The following is a 9,579-nucleotide window of genomic DNA, read 5'->3' as shown; positions in this document are numbered from 1 at the left end:
CTATATGCATGCCAACAGTTAAAGACACATATATACACAGACACATATATACAGCTACACAAAAAGTTTCACAAACACACACACATATATATATTTATATATTTTTTTTTACACCGACACTATTGTACAGACACATATATACAGCTGCACAGACATATCTGCACACACACACACATTTATATATATCAGCCATAACCTTACAGGTGAATAACATTAATTATCTTGTTACAATGGTACCTGTCAATGGGTGGAGTATATTAGGCAACAAGTGAGCCGTCAGTTCTTGAAGTTGATGGGGTTTATTTACAAAGTGTCTGGTTGTAAATCCGGGTGTTTCTGATCATATTTATGACTAGTAGCCGTGTCTTGCTAGGAAAAGCATCACCCTTTTACATATCGGGCATAAAAATGATCAGAATAGACCCCGAACTTTGAAGTAGGAAAAATGGACAAGCGTTAGAATCTCAGTAACTTTGACAAGCGTCAAATTGTGATGTTTAGACGACTAGGTCAGAGCATTTCTAAAACGGCAGCTCTTCCAGTATGCAGTGCTTAGAACTTACCAGAAGTGGTCCAAGGAAGGACAGACAGTAAACCAGCAACATGGTCATATGCACCAAGGCTTATTAATGCGCATGTGGGATGAAGGCTAGCCTGTCTGGTCCTATCACACAGAAAAGCTACTGTAGCAAAAATTGAGCAGGGTACCAGAATCAGAAGCTGTGCTGGCTTTTTCACAGAACACATGAAATTGCCATTGAGGCCAAAAGCAGGGAAGAAATGAGGAGATAGTGTCGGTCCCAGCTAATAAGACCTGTGGCAGTCGTAGGCATCATCGAAAAAAGGAGTCTGTTTCAGAGAAATCCCTCATTTGTTTGATAGGCGGCCTCAACAGTGGCCTCCTTAGGTGACGACACCTGTGGTAGCTCTCTACAGCTGCCTAGTGGTAGCGCCGCTGCTGCATCCAAGGATGCTAACAGCATCCATCTCTGAATCAGGACCAGAGTACACCCCTGCAACATGCCCGCAAAACTCCCATACAGGGGCCTGTGTGCAGCCTTATGGGCCCTCTCCTCTTCAGCAGAGCAGTAGACTGTGGCTTTGTGCCTGAGTCTACTGCACATGCGCAGGTCTCCGGGAACATGGCGTCCGTGACTTATTTCTGGGGACATCTTTACTGAATATGTGCAAATCACTGTGAAAATGTCCACAGCGTCATTTTCCTGGTGATTAAATTCTATAGAACTGGTCAACGTGGTACTCCTCTGGAGAGGTAAATATAATTTTTATATGAGTGCAAGATGTTCAGTGTGGGCCCCCCTGCACCCCGGGACCTGTGTGCAGCGCACACCCTGCATCCATTATAGATACGCCAATGCTCCCATAACATGCCTATCAGATGGAAGATCTTTGTGCATCTGCATAGCCACCTCCCAGGAACACCTATCATTTTCCAGAGTCTATGCATCTCAATTTATCCTGCATCTCTGTGCACACTGCACAGAGGGCCTGATTCAGACCCGCTCACGAGCGCAGGGGCTTGTTCTCGTGGTTTCTCTGTCTGTATTTGCACTGTGTAATCACCGCTGTCTGTTATATGGAGATCTGAGATCAGTAATGAGCCATTAGGTAAAGGCCTGGCCCGAGGGAAGTACTGAGGCCCAGGAATTAGTGAGGGAGTAACATCAGGAATATATGTGAGGATTTGATCCCCAGCTCCTAACTGCCATTTTTCAAACACAGCCTGTGACATGGCAGTTAGGAGCTGATTGCCTGGTACTTTATCTCCATCCAAGGCTTAGTAAATAGACCCCCTAAGACTCAACTGCCACTCTTTGACCATCTGAAAGGTTGGGATGCAATCTCGGTCTGACAATGATGGATCTTTCTCCTCATTGGTGAGAGACACTCTCGGCCTCATGCAGAATTTTACTTACATCTGTTCTGATAGTGTAAAATATGCTTTCTGTATTGTAAATGCGCTCCAAAAAATACATACATATACAACTATATCACCTCTAAAGTCCGTATGACTGGAGAGGTGAAACAGGTTCAGGGGTAAATGCAGAAATATGACAGTGGGGATATATATATATATATATATATATATACACACAAAGAAATGCCCTTAACCTGCGCTCAGCTTTATTAGTATATAATAAATGGCTACAAAACGTCTAAAACAATCCCCCTGTTAGTAGGGGCTAGAACACAATATTTTATAGAGTAGTATAGAAGATGTGCCCCAAAGAAAACAAATAACGAATTGTTCACTTCAATTAAATATATAAAAAAAAGTCCAATATAAAATAAGCTCGTAATCCAATTTGCAGTATTATAAATTCTTAGAAGAGATGGATCCTACGGCCGACTTGTGCACTTTATGTATACTAAACACTTCAGTGTGGCTTTTCTCCCATACAATTGGATTTTCTTAATATGAAGAAAAACTCCTTATCTTCTTAAGGAGATAAATATCTAAAAATAAACCCTTGCACCAAGAATACACCCAAAGAAGGCCCAAAGGCCACCATTAATATAAAAATATTTATTATACATAAAATCTTTTTCAATCAACAGTATACAGCCAGAAAGAATTCGTAGTTGTATTGATATAAAATAATATCACACCTCAATATGTATAACGCCCTTATATAGGGTAGATAGCACACACCCTTATATATACATAAATATATATATGGAGATGGAAAATTGCAGCACCAAAAGAGGTAGAAACTCTTACACTGATTTATAAAAAATAATTGAATAATTGTATACACAAATTAGTGTATAGAGGCCCTGATTCAGAGCCGGACGCTCTGAAAGAGCACTCGCTCTGAATCAGGGCATTTTTTTTTTTGTGCGGCCTCCTGGAAGCTCGCATAGCTGTGGGTGACCACCCACAGCTATAGCGAGCGGCCAGGATGATGGTCGCGATGGTCAAGACCATCGCGACCATCGGGCTTGCGATGAGACCGTTGTGGTAGGGTGTCGTGGCCGCAAGTCCCAGAGAGATTTCGGCTCTAACAGAGCCGGAATCTGTCCACTAACATCACTCATGATGTCAGTGGGGCCGCCCCCAAATGGCAGGCGTTCACATGGGAACGCCTCCATTTGGGCAGCCACCCCCCGGTCCATCCACCAAAGGGGGCGAGCTGTCACTTAACACCGACAGCTCGCCCCCTTTGTTGCGAGACCCGGATCGACGGATTTCCCGTCGCTAGCCGGGTCTCGCGCATGCGGACAACGGAGCCGGCCACTATCGACCCGGTTGCGAGCGCTCAGTGCTTGCGACCGGATCTGAATCAGGCCCAGAGACCAATGGGAAAGAAAACCTGTATAGATGGTGAGCTACCTGTATACAGCACTCCCCAGCAATAAAGGTGTCGGCTCAATCAGAAGTGCAACACTGGAGATCTGTTGCTGACGGAAACATACAATAATTAAATCTGCATTTGAGCGCCCAATGTCTTGTATATTTTATGTGTATACAAAAAGGAATATTCAATTCCATGTAATAAGGTAATTATTTCAAAGTGCAATATGTGCTAATGTGCAAAAAATGTGATAAAACTCTAATAATCTTTGGTATTTTGTGTATTCGAAAATTATAGTACATTCATACCATAGAGTGCATCATGCAAAAAAAGTAGTACATAATAGACTTTTCTTAATGCTTTTAAAGTGCACCATGTTTATGTATACATTAGTAAATGCAACAATATACCCTTAAGTATCTAAAACAATGATAAAAATAATTGTTTATATCAGTGCATTGTGCAAAAAAGGTGCATACTAGAATTTCACAGCACCTATCATTTTGTGCAGCAATACTATCACCTATTAATATATATAAATATGCAAAAAATGGATACACAATTACTTTGAGCTAAAAGAGCAATTTAATAAGACAATATCTAGACATAAGAGGTGGAGTAGACAATAAGTCAACATGCATTGGACATTTTTTTTAACCACTTGCCTGGCACGGTCGTATCAGATACGACCATACCAGACTGGGCTTTCCCTGACTTGGTCGTATCTGATCTGATACAACTAGTCAGAAATGCCCTGTGGGTGGCTGTTGGAGGAGAATGTTCCTGCAGCCACCAGCCCCAGAGGGACCTCCACGGTCCCTCTGCAACTACATTTTCTAATCGTTTCTGCTGATCACTGCTGGGCACAGGGATCAGCCAGCCTGGCGCCTGCTCCCCTCTACGCACACACCCGGTGCTGCTCCTGGCAGATGCCGGGTTAGTGAACTAAATGGAGCCTCTGCTCCTATGTAAGCCCCGTGCAGCCTCTGCCTGCTCCCTCCCAGCCACTCGCTCCCCTCTTCACTGATCAGCTCGGCGCTGCTCCTTGCAGATGCCGGGCTGTTGCTATGAAAGGAGCCTGTGCTCCTGTGGTAATGAATATATAGCCGCTGGCCCCCTGATTAGACCTGGCGCTGCTCCACGCAGACGCCGGGTTATAAGACTGAATGGAGCCTGTGCTCCTGTGTAACCCCAGCGTGGCTACTCGCAGATGCCGGGGTAATGAACACATACACAGCTGCTGCCCCCCCCTGGTTTAGACCTGGCGCTGCTCCTCACAGACGCCGGGTTATTAGAATGAATGAAGCCTGTGCTCCTGTGTAACCATGATGCTGCACTGCCGGGGAAATTCAGTGACTGGAAACTCTGGGCCTGATTCAGACCCGCTCGCGAGCGCTGAGCGCTCGCAAGCGGGTCGATGTTGGCCCAGTGCGCAGGCGCACGAGGGAGCCGGCTCAGTCGTGCACATGCGCGAGACCCGGATAGCGACGGCCAAGGTAGGCGTTCCCATGGGAACGCCTACCATCTGGGGCCGGCCCCACTGACATCACAAGTGATGTCAGTGGGAGTGCTCTCGGCTCTGATAGAGCCGAAAGCACTCCAGGGCTTACGGCAACGAGACCCTACCACAAGGGTCTCATCGCAAGCCGATGGTCTCAATGGTCTTGACCATCGCGACCATCTATTTGGCCACTCGCATAAGCTGTGGGTGGTCACCCACAGCTATGCGAGCAGCCAGGAGGCCGCTCTAAAAAAGAGAAGGACGGCCATTGGCAGGTTACAGTGATTTATCCCCGATCCATCCCTTCTCCCCTGCTTACAGAATATTTGGTGCTCTTGAAGTGTGCTGCTCATTCCTGACTGACACAGATCATATGCTGGCCCCTGAAGTGTGTACTGCTCATCCTTGACCCACACAGATCATACTGTATGATGGCCCCTGAAGTATGCCCAATTCATACCTACACACACTTCTCCTCCTTCTTCTCTTCCAAACAACAGGGGTGGGCAATCCTAAGGATTGTTCACTCCTACCTCTCCATATCTTCCCAGCAACAGGGGTGGACAAACCTATGAGGATTATTCACCTCATGATATTGGTGACATAGGGCCTGATTCAGACCCACTCGCAAGCGGCTGTCCGCTCACAAGTGGGTCGATGTTGTGCACTGTGCATGCGCATGACGGCGGGAGCTCCGTCGTGCGCATGCGCCAGATGCGACGAGCGAAGGAAAGTCCTTCGCTCGTTGTGTCTGATCAAACGGGGCGTGCTGTCGATGTTGATTGACAGCACGCCCCCTTTGGTGGGCGTGCCGGGGGCGTGCCTCCTGACGGGGGCGTTCCTAAGGGAACGCCTACCGTCAGAAGCCGGCCCACTGACATCACTAGTGATGTCAGTGGGAGTGATTTTGGCTCTGATAGAGCCAAAATCACTCCGGGCCTTGCGGTTGAAAACCTCAACCGCAGGCTCCGGCTCGCAGTTTCGATGGTCGCGATGGTCACGACCATTGCGGCCATCAAACTGCACACTCGTATAGGCTGTGGGTGGTGACCCACAGCTATACGAGCGTCCAGGAGGACGCTCCATAATTATGGAGGGCGGCCCTCATTCAGAGCGTGCGCTCTGCTCAGAGCGTACGGCTCTGAATGAGGGCCATATTGTTGAGAGTCCTGTGATAGTGTAGCTGAGGAGAGAGAGAGATAGACATCAGTGATTGAGATAAGGATACAATTGTTAGATATTACAGTGACTGACACAATTATAAAAAAGTTATAAAAACTGTGATCATCAAAGTACGGTGAAAACCATTATCCATGTATCATCTACAATAAGAGTGCAGCGATGTCCACCAGTGATACAGATTCTGGAAGTGACATGTATTCCAGTGATGAAGAATAACTACTTTTGGATGCCACTCACGAAGAGCAAGATCAAGAGGAGGGGCGCCAATTTTGCGCTCTAGACGCGCAAAACTGTGCTCCAGCACCACCACAATTTCCCTTCATGGGTGAACACCAAGTGACAATAGAAAGTGGAATTCTGGGATATTTCAAATTGTTTTTTGACCTACACTTGGTCGAATTGATTACTGTGGAAACAAATCGGTATGCTGAACGGTGCAACACCACGCCAGTTTTCAAGAAGCAATGATTGGGTCCCAACAAGGGCTGCAGAAATACTGGTATTCTTATCTCTGCTAGTGCTGCAAGGCTTGATACAAAAACCTCTGCTGGAGTGGTACTGGTCTAAGAGGAATGCCCTGGCGACACCATTTTTTGCATCAATAATGTCCCACAGATGGTTTATCTTACTGAAAAAATTCCTACATTTTGTAGATAATCAGGCTGAAGAAAAAGCCCATCCCAACCCCAAACACCAGAAAATATGGCTTGTTTAGTCCTACTTGTCCAAGAGGTTTTCTGAACTACTGACCCCAGAACGAGACTGTCAGGACTTTAACTATTTCAGTACATAAAGACAAACTACACTTGCCGAAAGTTCCACTGTGGTCGTTGGAGGATCTATCCTTGTTACTGGCGCTCATCACATCCAGTGTACAGAGTGTTAAAGTGATCATCTGTTTCTTAGGTGTCGTCAGGTTGTTGGATTCCTTGATTGCTTATTATTCCAAACCTGATTCTATTTGGGTCACATGTTCTGAACTTCCTATGGATCACAGACCTCTAGTATAAACCCCTGTTACTAACTATGCCTCATATGCCTCAACTATGTCTGTGCAACGTTACTTTCAGGTCTTCCTTAAACTCTGCCAGATCCCCGCTGTGCCTGGTGTATGCTGTGGACCTCGCTACATTCCTGCTCGTGTTCCGGTTCAAGTTCTGATACATGTTATCAGCTGCACTACAGAGCTCAGCATTGCCATTGTTTTTCCGTTGTTATCCTGCTCTATTACTGCTATTCCATTCTACGCTACACTATTTGGTTTACTTGTTATTATTGACTCATACGGACACTGGGGTTACTTCTTCTACAGTTGTCAACTGCACTGTTACAGTCTATCCTACCAGGACCGCATTATGCCTCAGGGCTCAACCCCACTCTGGACCTTCATTACCCCGCAGGGCTCAACCCTGCTCCGGACCTTCATCCTGCCGCAGGGCTCAACCCTGCTCCTGGCCTTCATCACATCGCAGGACTCAACCATGTTCCGGACCCTCATCACATCTCAGGGCTCAACCCTGTTCCGGACCCTCGTCACATCTCAGGGCTCAACCCAGTTCTGGACCCTCATCACGTCTCAGGGCTCAACCGCATTCCGGACCCTCATCACGTCTCAGGGCTCAACCCTGTTCCGGATCCTCATTACATCTCAGGGCTTAACCTCATTCCGGATCTTGTTACATCTCAGGGATCAACATTGTTCCGGACCTCCGTCACGCTACAGGGCTCAACCCTGTTATTGACCTCCATTCTATCCTGAGGCCCTAGCCTTGTGTTGAACTCGGGGTTCCACCCCACACCAGTTCAATGTGTACTTTGAACTTTGTTTCTCACAGGGGCATTCCCCTGCACATGTTAGTGCATGTCATGAACTTTGTGTTATTGAGATTTAATGTGGAACTTTGCCATACAGTTTTTGTTCTTGAATTCTTGTTCTTCTATTTACTTTTTTTTCGTGTCAGTGATATTTCATGAAAAAGTCATTCCTAAAACCACCTCAGTTTATATTTTCTAGTAAGCCTGACTCTTCCCAGGAGCCTCAAGTGTCTGTAGCTGTGACAGAGACATCTCCATTGCTGAAAGTCTACTGCTGTACAAAGGCAGACTGGGGTGGAAGCAGTATATTCCAAGTTAAATATCCAGATTTGGAATAAAAATGTACATGCTGTGTGAAGCAAAATCAGGATACATTTGGCACCAGCATTATATATACAGGCAAAGGGACTATAGTGGACACATAATACCAAGGTTTACCATTATCTGTGCAAATAGTAATGAGTTTATTGAAACCCTTACTCAATAAGGGATATTGCTTCACAACAGACAATTTTTATACATCCCCTCTATTGGCCGATATATTGCTGACCTATCGGACTGACCTGAAAAGATGCCCCTGAAGCACTGAAGAAGAAAAAACTGCAAAAGGGAGATATTGTAGGCTTTCAACGGGGAAAAGTGTGTGTGATGAGGTGGAGAGATAAAAAAAAGATGTCTGTATCTTATCTACAGTCCACAACATAGAACTTGTAGAAATTGAAAAATCCTACACAACCAAAATCAAACCACAGGCTGTTATTGATTATAATTTGACAATAGGTGGGGTAGACCGTGCAGACCAGCACATTACTAATTATCCCATAAGCCGTAAAAGGGGTAAGAAATTTTATATCAAAATATTTACCCACCTATTAGACCAAGCAATTTGGAATGCTTACATCCTGTTTAAAAAAAATGGAGGTGGTAAAACCCACCTACAATTTAGACTGGAGCTAATAGAGAATCACCACACAGCAGAGACCTGCACAACAAAACGTGGCCGGCCACCACCTAGCCCAAACCGCTTACAGCTAACAGAGAGGCACTTCCCAGAGTATGTCCCTACTACAGAAAAAGACAATGCAGCCAGAAAATGTGCTGTTTGCTGCTCTAAGAGAGATGAAAGTGGCAAAAAAAATATGCAAAGAGACACGGTTCTACTGCATAGAGTGCGACGTTGGACTTTGTGCTGTGCCTTGTTTCAAAGTCTTTCATACTGAAAAAAATGTCTAAATGTTCCATTACACTGAAAACTACTGTTACATGAGTTTTATATAAGTCTTAAATAGTTTAAAAGTGTTTAAAGTTCAAGTTCATGAATTTGAAAAAAAATAGCTATTTTATGGTATACAGTGTACTATGGGCCTGATTCAGAGCCACTCGTAAGCGGCAGCTCGTTCGCTCTGAGCGATGTTTGCCCAACTGCGCATGCGTATGGATCGTTATACGCATGCTCGAACCAGTCAGTGCGGCCGAATTCATGTGCTCGCAAAATAGCGAATGCCTGCTAATTTGAGTGACAGAAAGAGGCGTATGTGGGTGGTAACAGGGGAAGGTGCTTGAAAATGGGGAGTGGAGATCCGATCGCAGGCGTGCTTAAAGGTCAAAACGGGCGTTTTATGGGTGTGCATATTTAAAACAGCAGCGTCATTGACCACGTCACTGGGTTTTTTTTAAGCCAGAACTGCTCGCAAAATTGTGGTAGCAAAAACCAACCACAAGAATAGCGAGCAGTTCATACCCTGTTCGATGTACTCGATTAAT

This window comes from Taudactylus pleione, unplaced genomic scaffold (assembly GCF_031769625.1).
Source record: "Taudactylus pleione unplaced genomic scaffold, aTauple2 ptg000727l, whole genome shotgun sequence".
Classification (NCBI taxonomy): Eukaryota; Metazoa; Chordata; class Amphibia; order Anura; family Myobatrachidae; genus Taudactylus; species Taudactylus pleione.
This window is presented reverse-complemented; position numbering follows the sequence as displayed.